Genomic DNA, 18,664 nt, shown 5'->3' on the forward strand with positions numbered 1-18,664 from the left:
TATCATACGGTAATTCTATTTTTAGTGTTTTTGAGGAACCTCCAAACTGTTCTCCATAGTGGTGGTACTAACTAACATTCCTACCAACACTATATGATGGTTCCCTTTTCTTTACATCCTTACCAGCATTTATTATTGCTTGTATTTTGGATAAAAGCCATTTTAACTGGGGTGAGATGATATTGCATGGTAGTTTTGATTTGCATTTCTCTGATGATCAGTGATGTTGAGCACCTTTACATATACCTGTTTGCCATTTGTATGTCTTCTTTTGAGAAATGTCTATTCAAGTCTTTTTCCCATATTTAATTGGACTATTAGATTTTTTTCCTGTATAGTTGTTTGAGCTTATACATTCTGGTTATTAATCCCTCATCAGATGGGTGGTTTGCAAATATTTTCTCCCATTCTATGGGTTTTCTCTTCACTTCGTTGATTGTTTCCCTTACTGTGCAGAAACTTTTTATAACTTGCTGTGATCCCATTTGTCTGTTTTCACTTTAATTACCTGTGTTTTTCAGAATATCTTTGCCTAGTTCAATATCCTGGAGAGTTCTCCCAATGTTTTCTTTTAGCAGTTTCGTAGTTTGAGGTCCTAGATTTAAGTCTTTAATCCATTTTGATTTAATTTTTGTATATGGTGAGAGATAGGGGTCTGGTTTTGTTCTTTTGTATATGGATATCCAGTTTTCTCAGGGCCTTATATTAAGATACTGTCCTTTCTCAAAGGTATGTTCTTGGCAGCTTTGTTGGAAAATGAATTCACTGTAGGATTTGTTTCTGGGTTCTGTATTCTCTTCCATTGGTCTTTGTGTCTGTTTTTATGCCAGTATCATGCTGATTTGGTTAGTGTAGCACTGTAGTATAATTTAAAGTCAGGTAATGTGATTCCGCTGGTTGTGTTCTTTTTCCTTAGGATAGCTTTGGCTAGTCTGGATCTTTTGTGGTTCCATATGCATTTAAGGATTTATTTTTTCTATTCCTGTGAAGAATGTCATTGGTATTTTGAAAGGGATTACATTGAATCTGCGGATTACTTTGGGTAGTGTGGACATTTTCACAATATTTATTCTTCCAATCTATGAACATTCAATATGTTTCCATTTTTTAATGTCCTCATTAATTTCTTTCATCACTGTTTCATAATTTTTATTGTAGAGATCTTTCACTTCTTTGGTGAAGTTCCTGGATGTTTTATTTGTAGTTACTGTAATTGGTATTACTTTAAAAAACTTTTTTTCAGATTGGTCACTGGTGGCATATAGAAATGCTACCGATTTTTGTATGTTGATTTTGTATCCTGCAACTGTACTGAATTTACCAGTTCTGATAGTTTTTTTCATAGAGTCTTTAGGTTTTTCCAAACGTAAGATGATGTCTCTGCAGACAAGCTTAATTTGACTTCTTCCTTTCCAATTTGTATGCCCTCTTTTTCTTTCTCCTGTTGGATTGCTCCAGCTAGGACTTCCTGGTCAGTGTGTTTTACAGAGGGAATGATGAATGCTATTTCTTTGTTGTAGGACCAAAAAATTAAATGTTGTGTAAAGTAATCGAGCGTTATATGACCATATGCTTGGCTGCCAGGAGACATATTTAAAAGTTGGTCAGTTAGCACATTTCTTTAAAGTAAAATCTATTCAGAGGTTTTTAAAAACTCAGAAAACTTTAACCAGTGTTCAGAAAATATTTCTTCAATTGGCTGTGGTGATTTTGGATTCTGATGGTGGCCAGTTTTTGGCATGTTGTTACATCGGGAATGTTTTGGGCTTGGCTCTTGCCGCCCAATTTAGCATACTTCCCTCCTTCCCTCCCTCCCTCCCTCCCTCCCTCCCTCCCTCACTCCTTCCTTCTCTGCTTCCCTTTTTCCCTCCTGTCGTCAAACTCAGAAAGTTTTTCACTGCTTGGTGGTGGTGGTGAATCCCTAATTCTACATGCATAGCTTTTGAAAGTTGGCTCCTCTTTTTCCCCGTTTCATGTAGGAGCATAGGATGTTAATGGTTTCTTAGAATGGTCTGTATCATCTTCTGTGTTTTCAGTGAGAAATAACAATGATGGATAAGGCTTAGGAAAGAACAACTAACATAGTGCAGGACACATAATAGGCACTGTACAAATAATTACCCAATTCATGAACTAAAAAAATTCATGTTTGATAAGTATACTGTATATAGTAAGACCCTCTGATGCTAACTAGAGGTGAAAATATATGGATGGTCAAATGGAAGTAAGGGTAGAGAAAGAGAAGAGATTAATTGGTATTTATTTACAGGTTCATGAAATTCAATTTTAAAATGATTGATAAGAGAGTTGATCACATAGAAACACAAGTGAATCATTTTAGTATTTTCCTTACAGGTGACAATTTTTAATGTATTGAGATACAAACTAGTGTTTAGCCCAGTATTTCTCAATGCTTTTTTTTCACTTATGTTCCCCCAAGGAGCCTTTTTAAAAATTAACACCCTGATTTCTTTTTTTTTTTAATTTCAACTTTTATTTTAGATACAGGGTGTACATATGCAGGTTTGTTACATGGGCATATTATGTGATGCTCAGGTTTGGAGTATGGATTCCATCACCCAGGTAGTGAGCACAGTACTCAATAGGTAGTTTTCCACCCATGCTTTTTCCCTGTCCCCTCTAGTAGTCCACAGTGTCTATTTTTCCCATGTTTTGGCCAGTGTGTGCTCAATGTTTAGCTCCCACTTATAAGTGAGAACATGTGGTATTTGGTTTTCTGTTCCTGTGTTAATTCACTTAGGATTATGGCCTCCAACCGCCTCCACGTTGCTGCAAAGGACATGATTTCATTCTTTTTTATGGCTGCATATTACTCCATGGTGTATTTGTACCACATTTTCTTTATTCAGTCCACCATTGATGAGCCCCTAGGTTTATTCCATGTCCCATGTCTTTATTATCATGAATAGCATGGTGATGAACATATGAATGCTTGTGTCCTTTTGTATAGCTATTTATTTTCCTTTGGATATGTACCCAGTAGTGAATTGCTGGATCAAATGTTAGCTCGTTTAAAGTTCTTTGAGAAATTTCCAAACTGCTTTCCACAGTGGCTAAACTACCTTCCCACTAACAAGGTATAAGTGTTCCTTTTTCTCCACAGCCTCACCAGCATCTGTTATTTTTTGACTTTTTGACAGTAGCCAGTCTGATTGGTGTAAGATGGTATCTCATTGTGGTTTTGATTTGTCTCTCTCTCTGATGATTAGTAATGATGAGCATTTTTTCGTGTTTGTTGGCTACTTAGATGTCATCTTTTGAGAAGTGTGAGTTCATGTCCTTTGTCCATTTTTTAATGGGGTTGTTTTTTGCTTGTTGGTTTGTGTAAGTTTCTTATAGATTCTGGATATTAGACCTTTGTTAGATGCACAGTTTGTGAATGTGTTCTCCCATTCTGTTGGTTGTCTGTTTTATCTGTTTATAATTTCCTTTGCTGTGCAGAAGCTCTTTAGTTTAATTAGGTCCCACTTGTCAATTTTTGTTTTTGTTGCAATTGCTTTTGGGGACTTAGTCAAAAATTCTTTGCCAAGGCCAGTGTCGAGAAGGATGTTTTCTAGGTTTTCTTCTAGGATTTTAATAGTTTGAGATCTTACTTTTAAATCTTTACTCCATCTTGAGTTAATTTTTTTATATGGTTAAAAAGTAAGGATCCAGGTAAGGCTAGCCAGTTATCTCAGCACCTTTTATTTAATAGGGATTAACACCCTTTTTTGTTAAGCATCATTCCCCCTCCATGAAATTTTAACACCACGGATATGCTGTGTATTTGCCCATGTACTGTGACCCTTTTGAGGGCTACATCTCACTTAATATCTATGTATTTTTCTCTTCCCTTCCCCACCAAGAACCAGTTTGCTCTCTTGGAAGTGATCTTGCCTGCATTGAGAATGCATGGCTTAGTCCTATTTTAGTTGTTAGTAATGTGTGTTACTGGAGTTCACATGGTCTTCTGAGGTGCAGTGTCAATGTGTAAAGGAGAGTGTCTATTCCAGCATGTTTATTTTCTATTAGCATTCTTTGAAGGTGTCAGATAAAAAAACATGCAGAGCAGATAAGTTGACACACTATAAATAAACATCTGGGTAAAGTCTTAAAATAGCTTGTGGTTCATCACCCAATCGTTTTCTTACCAATGTTTAAATATGCTAAATACAATTGCTTAGTAGTAATTACTAAGGAAAGTTTTTCTATAGCATATAAATTTGTGTGAATGGTGGTGTTATACTTAACACTGTTAGTGATTTGGCTTACATTTGTCTTCAGTTAAATTTTGATTAAAAAAAAAGAAGCAACGTGAAGTGAAAGGCAGTATCAGAAAACTTAGGTTCTGGTAAAATGAGAGATCATTCTAAACACTTGAGTGCTAAACATAAACAAATACCAGTGAAGATAGAGTAGGGCTACAGGTGAAAAGGAAGGGGCACCAGCCAGCACTATCCAGAACAGCAACTTTAGGTAGGTCAGTTTTGCTTCTCCTTCACTTCTTTCACTTGATGAAATGAATAAATTTAGAATGACTATTACCATTTAAACTTATTTGCCTATTAAAAGAGTCACTCTGTTGTGATTGTTTGTTTAATATCATACTCTTCTAGTTTCAGGCAATTAATTTGTCAGGCACCTTTTTGGTAATAAGTTTATTTAGTTAATTTCATATGTCTAGAGATTTCCATGTCACAACTTCTTTCTATTATAAGGTAAAGGGAATCAGAGCTTTATTAGTAACCCTTCACCATTTCAGAGACATACCCTGCAGAAGTACACATGTCTTCCCAGATGATTTTGACCAGCATTTTGTTTTCATTTTTTGTTTATGACTCTAGGGATGTCTGATCTAGACTAAAACAGCTTCACCAAGATTTCCATTTAAACATAAAGCTATATTATTTTCATCTCTGCTTTAGACATTCCTATGCTATTCAGATATGACCCAAAATAAATAAGCCCTTCTATAAAGTGAGCTTTCATGTTTTACTCCATCCTTCCCTCCTCTATCTAATAATGCCTACGCTGCCTTTTCTTTGCATCATTTAGAACTCCTTCCTTGTGTCCCCACTTTCTTCCCAATTTGTCCACCTTTTTTTTTTTTTTTTTTTTTTTTTTTTTGCCTTCAGAGGCCAGAGGCCATAATTCTTCCTTTTGCCCTTCCAGTAGGGAGTGTTTATTTTGCCACACACTACCCAACTTTGGGCCTAGTAACTTGGCCCTGTCACTATTGCCTGGAGACTATTCTTGTCCTCTCATGAAAACCTGTTCTTTATGAGGCCTATGACATTGTACCACACTTTACCGTATTTTGCTATTGGCATCCATGGCTGACATGTACCAGATGGTTACCCACTATTCATCAAGAACTTTGACACTTGGCTGATAGTCCTTCTTTCTAGATCACTTTGTGCCATCATTTTGAGCAGCCCACACATCTAACATTCTGGCCTTCCAGTTCCTTTTTTTTTTTTTTTTTTTTTTTTTTTTTGAGGCGGAGTCTCGCTCTGTCGCCCGGACTGGAGTGCAGTGGCCGGATCTCAGCTCACTGCAAGCTCTGCCTCCCGGGTTCACGCCATTCTCCTGCCTCAGCCTCCCGAGTAGCTGGGACTACAGGCGCCCGCCACCTCGCCCGGCTAGTTTTTTTGTATTTTTAGTAGAGACGGGGTTTCACGGTGTTAGCCAGGATGGTCTCGATCTCCTGACCTCGTGATCCGCCCGTCTCGGCCTCCCAAAGTGCTGGGATTACAGGCTTGAGCCACCGCGCCCGGCCCAGTTCCTTTTTTTATTCTCTACCTTTTTATGTTCTTGGCTGTACCTTGAGCCTTGTTAGCCAACTGACTCTCCTCTCTTTCTGAGATCTTCCCATTCTGACCACAACTTCATATCCTTTGATCTCTCATATCCTTATTCAGACTTGTGCTTTAACTTCATTGAGACCACTGTATGTGATTTTTATTAATATTATTATACTTTAAGTTCTAGGGTACATGTGCACAATGTGCAGGTTTGTTACATATGTATACATGTGCCATGTTGGTGTGTTGCACCCATTAACTCGTCATTTACATTAGGTATGTCTCCTAATGCTATCCCTCCCCCCACCCCACAACAGGCCCCGGTGTGTGATGTTCCCCTTCCTGTGTCAAGTGTTCTTATTGTTCAGTTCCCACCTATGAGTGAGAACATGTGGTGTTTGGTTTTTTGTCCTCATGATAGTTTGCTGAGAATGATGGTTTCCAACTTCATCCATGTCTCTACAAAGGACATGAATTCATCCTTTGCTGCATAGTATTCCATGGTGTATATGTGCCATATTTTCTTAATCCAGTCTATCATTGATGGACATTTGGGTTGGTTCCAAGTCTTTGCTATTGTGAATAGTGTCACAATAAACGTACGTGTGCATGTGTCTTTATAGCAGCATGATTTATAATCCTTTGGGTATATACCCAGTAATGGGATGGCTGGGTCAAATGGTATTTGTAGTTTTAGATCCTTGAGGAATCGCCACACTGTCTTCCACAGTGGTTGAACTAGTTTACAGTCCCACCAACAGTGTAAAAGTGTTCCCATGTCTCCACATTATACTTCCTTTTCTCCTATCAGCTCCATTCTGGCCACATTTCCTCAGTCAGTCAGTCCTGACTTATCTTTCTCACTGTCACTCTTAACCGCCTTGCTCCTTTTCATTGTGGCTGCTCAGAAAATCTATTAAATCCATTGTCTACTTTTGGCCCTTTCACACCTGGACTCTTCTGTGGTAGTACAGAAAATTGGTCCTATCACAGATTTAAGGCTTCCAACTCGGCTGGGCCCTCAAATATGGTTTGATAGTCCTTTTGCTTTTCTTAGGCTAGCACCTTTCCCTATTTTCTTTGATGACTATGTTGGACTTTTATATCTCAAATCCTATACCCCAATTCAGGCCACCCACGTCACATATGCTTGTAAATATGCTTGATCCCTGCTTTTTAGAAAAAAACAAATGATCAGATATAAATGCTCTATTTCATCTCTCCAGTTTGCATACTTACCTGCAGTAATTTTCACCTGTGGGTCATTTACCTTACCTCATTAAGTGTATTCTGCTGTTCATTAGGGTACACTTGCCCAGGATGCTGTGTCTTAACTTCTGTGGGATCTTAATCCAAAAATTCTCTCTGATTACCTTTAAATTCTTTTTCTGATTCCTTCCCCTCAACTTGGAAATATTAGAAAGAAAATAGATGCCTTTTTTCCTCTATATATACACCTGTGTATTTCATACACATACACCTTTTTTCCTTCTTTAAAAGAAGGGCTCTTGTAGCCTCACTTCTTTACCTGACTGAGTGACCATGCATCTTGGTGATTCAAGATAATTTCAGTTTATTTCTATCTGTTTAGGATCCCTTTTTAGTTTTAAAACTGCAGCTTAGATGGTGGGTTATATGGTCACACTATTCCTCGCTGTTCCTTTTTTACATGGAATATTATATATTACCTTTCTCAGCTCTTTCTCTTCAATCAATAGTTACATGGTTATTCCTTCCCCTCTGCCTCCACTGAAACTGTTCCAGCAAGAGTACCAAAGACATCAAATTGCTAACTTCCATGAACACTTTTACTCTTCATAAATTTGGGTCTTTCTGCAACATTTGCATTGTGCGTGATTCCTTTCTTTTCATCTTCCTTACCCTTTTTTTTTTTTTTTTTTGAGACAATCTCTCTGTCACCCAGCTGGAGTAGAGTGGTGCAGTCTTGGCTCACTGCAACCTCTGCTTCCGAGGTTCAAGCGATTCTCCTGCTTCAGCCTCCCGAGTAGCTAGGACTACAGACAAGTGCCACTATGCCTGACTAATTTTTGTATTTTTAGTAGAGATGAGGGTTCACTATGTTGACCAGGCTGGTCTCGAACTCCTGACCTCAGGTGATCCATCCGCCTCGGCCTCCCAAAGTGCTGGGATTACAGACATGAGGCACCGTGCCTGGCCCATCTTCCTTAACTTCTGTAACTTTGCTTTACCATGAGTTTTCTTTTCCTCTCTAGTAGTCTTGTCTTTACTAATCTTCCCTGGCTTCTCTGCTTTTCTTCTCTCTGTTCTTAAAATAGTGATATATTCTAAAATTCTAGTTTATTAGTTCTTCACATTCTTTTCTGTTTTCAATTAATATGTTCTCCCTGAAGATTTCACTACCAATTGTGTGTCAGTAACTCCTGTGTCTGGAACTCTATTCCCGGCCATTCTCCTGAGCTCCAGACCATTCTTCTTTTTCTTTTGGAGATAAAGTCTTGCTCTGTCACTCGGGCTTGAGTGCAGTGGTGCAATCTTGGCTCACTGTGACTTCTGCCTCCCAGGTTCAAGTGGTTCTCCTGCCCCAGCCTCCCAAGTAGCTGGAATTACAGGTGCCCACCATCATGCCCGGCTAATTTTTGTATTTTTAGTAGAGATGGCGTTTTGCCATGTTGGCCAGGCTGGTCTCACACTCCTGATCTCAGGAGATCCACCCACCCTGGCCTCCCAGAGTGCTGGGATTAGAGGCATGAGCCACTGTGCCTGGCCACCAGACCGTTTTTCATCAATCTGTTGCACATCTTTTCTTCAGCTGTCTCACAGCCCCCTTGAACTCAATCTGGCAACACCCTTATCCCAACTTACTCCCCCTCCCAAGATATTCTTTATGTTGGTTAATGGTATCTCGTGTCATCAAATCTGAAACCTGAGAGTCAGCCATTTTCATCCTTTATTCCCCGTATACTCTTCCAGTTCCTATCTCTGCCTTCTAAATAAGATCTAGCTCTATCACTTTTTATTTTCAGTGCTATTCCTTAGTTCAGGGTATAACATTCTTTTCTCCAGGATTCTCTCTGTCTTATCAGTTCTTCAAGTTTCTGTCTGATTTTCTAAAATGCACAAGTGATCTTGTTAGCTATTGTTTAAAACCTTTGTTTACTCATTGCCTGGATGAAGAAGTCCATATGTGTGTGCTGAACTGGTTATGTCTGTTCATCTGATGCTCCAGCCCGCCCTTATAGCTCTGCCTGTTACTTCAGTGCACACTCCTGAGCTAGGGTCACTAAGAATTACAGCAGATGCTATTTTCTTCTTCCAGAGAAGAGAATGCCCTTCTCCCCTGCCCATCACTTGAAGTTGAAACTTGAAGTATCACTTCCTACTCAAGAGGCCAAGGCCATACAGAATGATTTAGATAATGGACTGAAAGACTGCCTGGAATCTAAACCCAGCTTTGATACATTTACTAGCTAGCTGTGTTATTTTGGGCAGGTTGTTTAATCTCTCTATGCCTTAAATTTCCTTAACTATAAAATAGGAGTAATTGTAGTACCGGCCACGTAGAGTTGTGGTAAAGATCAAATGAATTGCTATTGTGAAAATTAAATGAATTAAAAGATGTAATGCACCTAGAACAGTAGCTGGCATACAATAGATGTGGTGTGTTAGTTACTATTTGTTATTTATTGTATATCATTTATGGTTTTTCTTCAGTAAACTCTTACCTGACCTGCCTATGCACACCTCTTATCTAGATTGTAAGTTTGCTTCAGGCATATCATGTATCACATTGATAAAATCATTTGTCTATCTTTTCTGTTAGACTGAGCGTTTCATGGTATGGCCATCTTTTTCTTTTCATGCTGAATGAACGCTTTTAAGTCAGTGAATGAATACATAAAGAATGTGACAAGAGAAATATTCCCAGTACCTGGCATTATGTTGTGAGTGTGGTAAATGTTTAATATGTCTGTTTTAGGCTGGACGCGGTGGCTCATGCCTATAATCCCACCACTTTGGGAGGCCAAGGCAGGCACATCATGAGGTCAAGAGATCGAGACCATCCTGGCCAATATGGTGAAACCCTGTCTCTACTAAAAATACAAAAATTAGCTGGACATGGTGACGCACACCTGTAGTCCCAGCTACTCGGGAGGCTGAGGCAGGAGAATTGCTTGAACCTGGGAGGTGGAGATTGCAGTGAGCCGAGATTGCGCCACCACACTCCAGCCTGGCGACAGAGTGAGACTCTGTCTCAAGAAAAAAAAAATCTCTGTTTTAATGAGATGTCTATAATGTAATGTAACTTGATTAATATAGTTTTACTTTTTTTAGTCTTTCTCTTTTAAAAATTGAGCTATAATTTACATGTAATAAAATGCACATATTTTAAATGTATAATTTATTTTGAAAAATATGTGCATCTATTTAACCACAATGGCAATAAAGATAAAAAACATTTTGATCACTCTGGAAAGTTTCTTAGTACACATTTCTACTTCATTCCTCTCACTCCCTACCTGTGATCACTGCTTTGATTTCTATCATTGTCCGTTAGTTTTACCTCTTCTACATATGAATAGAATTATCAGTATGTGCCCCATTGTGTCTGGGTTCTTTCAGGCAACAGTAGTTTTTGGGTTCATCTTTGTTACCGTGTGATCAGTAATTCATTCCTTGGTATTTCTGAGTAGTATTTCAGTGTAGAAATATATCATAGTTTGTTTATCCATTCTCTGTGGCATTTGGGGTTAAATAAAACTGTGGTGAACATTTCTGTGAAAGTATTTGTGAACATTTATTTTCATTTTTATTGGATAAATTCCTGTGAGAGGAACTGCTGAATCATAGCTGCCAAGAAATACTCTAAAAATGGTTGTACATTTTTACACTCCTACTAACAATGTATGGGAGTTTCAAGGGCTTCGTATTATTGCCAACCACTGCTGTTATTAGTTGTGTCAGTTTTAGCCATTTTGATGATTATGGCCATTTTTTTTGTTGTTTATTTTTGTCTTTGTTTTGTTTTGAAACGATGCTTCGCTCTTGTTGCCCAGGCTGGAGTGCAATGATGCAATCGTGGCTCACCACAACCTCCACCTCCCAGGTTCAAGCGATTCTGCTGCCTCACCCTCCCAAGCAGCTTGGATTACAGGCATGCACCACCATACCTGGCTAATTTTATGTGTTTTTTTAGTAGAGATGGGGTTTCTTCATGTTGGTCAGACTGGTCTCGAACTCCCAACCTCAGGTGACCTACCTGCCTTGGCCTCCCAAAGTGCTGTGATTACAGGTGTGAGCCACCGTGCCCGGCCATGGCCATGTTTTAATTTGCATTTCTCTGATGATTAACACTGTTAATTATCATTTCCACATACTGATTATCCATTTATATATATCCTTTTGTGAAATGCCCAAGTTGTACCTGTACCCTTTTAAAATTGGATTGTTTATTGCTTACTGCTTTGTGGGAGTTGTCTTGGCTATTTATAAGTGCTTAATCAGATATATGCATTGCAAATATTATCATCCAATCTCTGGGTTGGCCTTTTTTTTTTAGCTCTTTTTTTTGATGTTCAGGTTTAAAATTTGTATAAAGTCCAACTTACCAATTTTTTATTTTATGCGTAGTATTTTTTGTATTTGGTTTAAGAAATCTTTGTCTAACCTAAGGTGGCATAATCACCTGTATTTCTTTATAGAAGCTTTATAGTTTTACCTTTTTCATAAAGTCCTATTTTAAATTAGCAAAGAATACAAATTCACAAATAAGTTTGGTAATAAAGCCTTTTTTATTACTGCTGAGATATACTTCACATTCTATAAAATTTACTCTTCAGAAGTGTGTGATTCAGTGTTTTAGGTTCGTTTGGTTGTTGTTGTTTTGTTGTTGTTTTTGTTTGTGGTACATTTACAAAGTTTTTTCATGACCATCACCACTGTCTAATTCTAAAACATTTCATTTCCCCAGAAAGAAACCCCATACACATTGCAGTCATTATGGATTTCCCTATTCTGGACAAGTCATATAAATGGAATCATCATACGTAGCCTTTTTGTGTTTGGCTTTTTTCCCTTAACTTAATGTTTTCAAGGTTCATCCATGTAGTATGCATTCTTTTTTTTTTTTTTTTTTTTATACTTTAAGTTCTAGGGTACATGTGCATAACGTGCAGGTTTGTTACATATGTATACTTATGCCATGTTGGTGTGCTGCACCCATCAACTCGTCAGCACCCATCAATTCATCATTTATATCATGTATAACTCCCCAATGCAATCCCTCCCTCCTCCCCCCTCCCCATGATAGGCCCCAGTGTGTGATGTTCCCCTTCCCGAGTCCAAGTGATCTCATTGTTCAGTTCCCACCTATGAGTGAGAACATGCGGTGTTTGGTTTTCTCTTCTTGTGATAGTTTGCTAAGAATGATGGTTTCCAGCTGCATCCATGTCCCTACAAAGGACGCAAACTCATCCTTTTTTATGGCTGCATAGTATTCCATGGTGTATATGTGCCACATTTTCTTAATCCAGTCTGTCACAGATGGACATTTGGGTTGATTCCAAGTCTTTGCTATTGTGAATAGTGCCGCAGTAAACATACGTGTGCATGTGTCTTTGTAGCAGAATAATTTATAATCCTTTGGGTATATACCCAGTAGTGGGATGGCTGGGTCATATGGTACATCTAGTTCTAGATCCTTGAGGAATTGCCATACTGTTTTCCATAATGGTTGAACTAGTTTACAATCCCACCAACAGTGTAAAAGTGTTCCTATTTCTCCACATCCTCTCCAGCACCTGTTGTTTCCTGACTTCTTAATGATTGCCATTCTAACTGGTGTGAGATGGTATCTCATTGTGGTTTTGATTTGCATTTCTCTGATGGCGAGTGAGGATGAGCATTTTTTCATGTGTCTGTTGGCTGTATGAATGTCTTCTTTTGAGAAATGTCTGTTCATATCCCTTCCCCACTTTTTGATGGGGTTGTTTGTTTTTTTCTTGTATATTTGTTTGAGTTCTTTGTAGATTCTGGATATTAGCCATTTGTCAGATGAGTAGGTTGCAAAAATTTTCTCCCATTCTGTAGGTTGCCTGTTCACTCTGATGGTAGTTTCTCTTGCTGTGCAGAAGCTCTTTAGTATCCCATTTGTCAATTTTGGCTTTTGCTGCCGTTGCTTTTGGTGTTTTAGACATGAAGTCCTTGCCCATGCCTGTGTCCTGAATGGTACTACCTAGATTTTCTTCTAGGGTTTTTATGGTATTAGGTCTAACATTTAAGTCTCTAATCCATCTTGAATTAATCTTCGTATAAGGGGTAAGGAAAGGATCCAGTTTCAGCTTTGTACTTATGGCTAGCCAATTTTCCCAGCACCATTTATTAAATAGAGAATCCTTTCCCCATTTCTTGTTTCTCTCAGGTTTGTCAAAGATCAGATGGCTGTAGATGTGTGGTATTATTTCTGAGGACTCTGTTCTGTTCCATTGGTCTATATCTCTGTTTTGGTACCAGTACCATGCTGTTTTGGTTACTGTAGCCTTGTAGTATAGTTTGAAGTCAGGTAGCGTGACGCCTCCAGCTTTGTCCTTTTGACTTAGGACTGTCTTGGCAATGCGGGCTCTTTTTTGGTTCCATATGAACTTTAAAGCAGTTTTTTCCAATTCTGTGAAGAAACTCATTGGTAGCTTGATGGGGATGGCATTGAATCTATAAATAACCTTGGGCAGTATGGCCATTTTCACGATATTGATTCTTCCTATCCATGAGCATGGTATGTTCTTCCATTTGTTTGTGTCCTCTTTGATTTCACTGAGCAGTGGTTTGTAGTTCTCCTTGAAGAGGTCCTTTACATCCCTTGTAAGCTGGATTCCTAGGTATTTTATTCTCTTTGAAGCAATTGTGAATGGAAGTTCATTCATGATTTGGCTCTCTGCTTGTCTGTTACTGGTGTATAAGAATGCTTGTGATTTTTGCACATTAATTTTGTATCCTGAGACTTTGCTGAAGTTGCTTATCAGCTTAAGGAGATTTTGGGCTGAGAAGATGGGGTTTTCTAAATATACAATCATGTCATCTGCAAACAGGGACAATTTGACTTCTTCTTTTCCTAACTGGATACCCTTGATTTCTTTCTCTTGCCTGATTGCCCTAGCCAGAACTTCCAACACTATGTTGAATAGGAGTGGTGAGAGAGGGCATCCCTGTCTTGTGCCAGTTTTCAAAGGGAATTTTTCCAGTTTTTGCCCATTCAGTATGATATTAGCTGTGGGTTTGTCATAAATAGCTCTTATTATTTTGAGGCACATTCCATCAGTACCGAATTTATTGAGCGTTTTTAGCATGAAGGGCTGTTGAATTTTGTCAAAAGCCTTTTCTGCATCTATTGAGATAATCATGTGGTTCTTGTCTTTGGTTCTGTTTCTATGCTGGATTACGTTTATTGATTTGCGAATGTTGAACCAGCCTTGCATCCCAGGGATGAAGCCCACTTGATCATGGTGGATAAGCTTTTTGATGTGCTGCTGAATCCGGTTTGCCAGTATTTTATTGAGCATTTTTGCATCGATGTTCATCAGGGATATTGGTCTAAAATTCTCTTTTTTTGTTGTGTCTTTGCCGGGCTTTGGTATCAGGATGATGTTGGCCTCCTAAAATGAGTTAGGGAGGATTCCCTCTTTTTCAATTGATTGGAATAGTTTCAGAAGGAATGGTACCAGCTCCTCCTTGTACCTCTGGTAGAATTCAGCTGTGAATCCATCTGGTCCTGGACTTTTTTTGGTGGGTAGGCTGTTAATTGTTGCCTCAATTTCAGAGCCTGCTATTGGTCTATTCAGGGATTCAACTTCTTCCTGGTTTAGTCTTGGGAGAGTGTAAGTGTCCAGGAAATTATCCATTTCTTCTAGATTTTCTAGTTGATTTGCATAGAGGTGTTTATAGTATTCTCTGATGGTAGTTTGTATTTCTATGGGGTCGGTGGTGATATCCCCTTTATCATTTTTTATTGCATCTATTTGATTCCTCTCTCTTTTCTTCTTTATTAGTCTTGCTAGCGGTCTGTCAATTTTGTTGATCTTTTCAAAAAACCAACTCCTGGATTCATTGATTTTTTGGAGGGTTTTTTGTGTCTCTATCTCCTTCAGTTCTGCTCTGATCTTAGTTATTTCTTGCCTTCTGCTAGCTTTTGAATGTGTTTGCTCTTGCCTCTCTAGTTCTTTTAATTGTGATGTTAGAGTGTCAATTTTAGATCTTTCCTGCTTTCTCTTGTGGGCATTTAGTGCTATAAATTTCCCTCTACACACTGCTTTCAATGTGTCCCAGAGATTCTGGTATGTTGTATCTTTGTTCTCATTGGTTTCAAAGAACATCTTTATTTCTGCCTTCATTTCATTATGTACCCAGTAGTCATTCAGGAGCAGGTTGTTCAGTTCCCATGTAGTTGAGCAGTTTTGATTGAGTTTCTTAGTCCTGAGTTCTAGTTAGATTGCACTGTGGTCTGAGAGACAGTTTGTTATAATTTCTGTTCTTTTACATTTGCTGAGGAGTGCTTTACTTCCAATTATGTGGTCAATTTTGGAATAAGTGCGATGTGGTGCTGAGAAGAATGTATATTCTGTTGATTTGGGGTGGAGAGTTCTATAGATGTCTATTAGGTCCACTTGGTGCAGAGATGAGTTCAATTCCTGGATATCCTTGTTAACTTTCTGTCTCGTTGATCTGTCTAATGTTGACAGTGGAGTGTTGAGGTCTCCCATTATTATTGTATGGGAGTCTAAGTCTCTTTGTAAGTCTCTAAGGACTTGCTTTATGAATCTGGGTGCTCCTGTATTGGGTGCATATATATTTAGGAGAGTTAGCTCTTCCTGTTGAATTGATCCCTTTACCATTATGTAATGGCCTTCTTTGTCTCTTTTGATCTTTGACAGTTTAAAGTCTGTTTTATCAGAGACTAGGATTGCAACCCCTGCTTTTTTTTGTTCTCCATTTGCTTGGTAGATCTTCCTCCATCCCTTTATTTTGAGCCTATGTATGTCTCTGCATGTGAGATGGGTCTCCTGAATACAGCAGACTGATGGATCTTGACTCTTTATCCAGTTTGCCAGTGTGTGTCTTTTAATTGGAGCATTTAGTCCATTTACATTTCAGGTTAATATTGTTATGTGTGAACTTGATCCTGCCATTATGATATTAACTGGTTATTTTGCTCATTAGTTGATGCAGTTTCTTCCTAGCCTCGATGGTCTTTACATTTTGGCATGTTTTTGCAATGGCTGGTACCGGTTTTTCCTTTCCATGTTTAGGGCTTCCTTCAGGGTCTCTTGTAAGGCAGGCCTGGTGGTGACAAAATCTCTAAGCATTTGCTTATCTGTAAAGGATTTTATTTCTCCTTCACTTATGAAACTTAGTTTGGCTGGATATGAAATTCTGGGTTTAAAATTCTTTTCTTTAAGAACGTTGAATATTGGCCCCCACTCTCTTCTGGCTTGTAGAGTTTCTGCCGAGAGATCTGCCGTTAGTGTGATGGGCTTCCCTTTGTGGGTAACCCGACCTTTCTCTCTGGCTGCCCTTAAGATTTTTTCCTTCATTTCAACTTTGGTGATTCTGGCAATTATGTGTCTTGGAGTTGCTCTTCTGGAGGAGTATCTTTGTGGCGTTCTCTGTATTTCCTGAATTTGAATGTTGGCCTGCCCTACTAGGTTGGGGAAGTTCTCCTGGATGATATCCTGAAGAGTGTTTTCCAACTTGGTTCCATTTTCCCCCTCACTTTCAGGCACCCCAATCAGACGTAGATTTGGTCTTTTTACATAATCCCATACTTCTTGTAGGCTTTGTTCATTTCTTTTTCTTCTTTTTTCTTTTGGTTTCTCTTCTCGCTTCATTTCATTCATTTGATCTTCAGTCGCTGATACTCTTTCTTCCAGTTGATCGAGTCGGTTACTGAAGCTTGTGCATTTGTCATGTATTTCTTGTGTCATGGTTTTCATCTCTGTCATTTCATTTATGATCTTCTCTGCATTAATTAGTCTAGCTGTCAATTATTCCACTCTGTTTTCAAGATTTTTAGTTTCTTTGTGCTGGGTACGTAATTCCTCCTTTAGCTCTGAGAAGTTTGATGGACTGAAGCCTTCTTCTCTCATCTCGTCAAAGTCATTCTCTGGCCAGCTTTGATCCGTTGCTGGCGATGGGCTGCGCTCCTTTGCAGGGGGAGATGCGCTCTTATTTTTTGAATTTCCAGCTTTTCTGCCCTGCTTCTTTCCCATCTTTGTGGTTTTATCTGTCTCTGGTCTTTGATGATGGTGACGTACTGATGGGGATTTAGTATAGGTGTCCTTCCTGTTTGATAGTTTTCCTTCTGACAGTCAGAAGGACTGTCTGTTGGTCTGTTGGAGGTTGCTTGAGGTCCACTCCAGACCCTGTTTTCCTGGGTATCAGCAGCAGAGGTTGCCGAAGATAGAATATTGCTGAACAGCGAGTGTACCTGTCTGATTCTTCCTTTGGAAGTTTCCTCTCAGGGGTGTCCTCCACCCTGTGAGGTGTGGGGTGTCAGACTGCCCCTAGTGGGGGATGTCTCCCAGCTAGGCTACTCAGGGGTCAGGGACCCACCTGAGCAGGCAGTCTGTCCATTCTCAGATCTCAACCTCCGCGTTGGGAGATCCACTGCTCTCCCCAAAGCTGTCAGACTATCGTTAGCGTCAGCACCGGCCCCCGCTGCTCCCCCGTTGGTCTTCAGCTGTGCGCTGTCCCCAGAGGTGGAGTCTACAGAGACAGGCAGGCTTCCTTGAGCTGCTGTGAGCTCCACCCAGTTCGAGCTTCCCAGCGTCTTTGTTTACCTACTTAAGCCTCAGCAATGGCGGGCGCCCCTCCCCCAGCCTCGCTGCTGCCTTGTGGATAGATCACCGCAGACTGCTGTGTTAGCAGTGAGGGAGGCTCCGTGGGCGTGGGACCCTCCCGGCCAGGTGTGGGATATATTCTCCTGGTGTGCCTGTTTGCTTAAAGCGCAGTATTGGGGTGGGAGTTACCCGATTTTCCAGGTGTTGTGTGTCTCAGGTCCCCTGGCTAGGAAAACGGATTCCCTTCCCCCTTACGCTTCCAGGTGAGGTGATGCCTCGCCCTGCTTCAGCTCTGGGTGGTCAGGCTGCAGCAGCTGACCAGCACCGATTGTCCGGCACTCCCTAGTGAGATGACCCCAGTACCTCAGTTGAAAATGCAGAAATCACTGGTCTTCTGTGTCGCTCGTGCTGGGAGTTGGAGACTGGAGCTGTTCCTATTCGCGTATGCATTCTTTTTATGTCCAGATAGTTCATTGTATTGACATACCACAAATGTTTATTCATGAGTTGATGGACATGCCTTTTAACTTTTTAAAGAAAGCGCATTTGTTTTTTCTTTTTTTTTTTTCCAGATTGTGGAATCCATTCACTCCTGAAATATTTAGTGCCTATGATATTACATTTACTTGGGGATATGTAGTTTTACTCGTTTATGAAGCTTGGGACTGGAAATTGAAAGATGAATAAAATCTTCCCTCAGGGAGCTTTTTTTCCTAGTGGAAGAAACAGGCATGTGAACAGATAAATTACAGGACAATCTGATGAAGATACTGTTAGATTTATAATCTAAGGTAAAATGTAATCCCAAAAGTCAGTGGCTAACTCTGCTTGGAGGAATGAATAAGAACTTTTTAGAAGAGGTGACATTTAGAGCTAGATCTTTAAGAATAAATAAATAAGAATTTGCCAGAGAGAGTGAGAATATTTCAGGTAGAAGACATGGCTTGTACAAAGGCATGGACTTGATATATCTTGGCACCTTTGAGAAGATCAGTATGATGATAATTATGGGTAACATGAAAGGAGTCCGGAAAAGCAGATCTGGGCCAGCCC

At 39.5% G+C, this 18,664-nt stretch overlaps 1 protein-coding gene across 2 annotated transcripts in view; it reads left to right on the forward strand.

Moving 5' to 3' along the window:
* The window catches only part of FNIP1 (folliculin interacting protein 1), a 161,491-nt gene that overhangs the window by 34,007 nt on the left and 108,820 nt on the right, over nt 1-18,664 (forward strand). The window lies entirely within an intron of this gene.

This window comes from Rhinopithecus roxellana, chromosome 3 (assembly GCF_007565055.1).
Source record: "Rhinopithecus roxellana isolate Shanxi Qingling chromosome 3, ASM756505v1, whole genome shotgun sequence".
Classification (NCBI taxonomy): Eukaryota; Metazoa; Chordata; class Mammalia; order Primates; family Cercopithecidae; genus Rhinopithecus; species Rhinopithecus roxellana.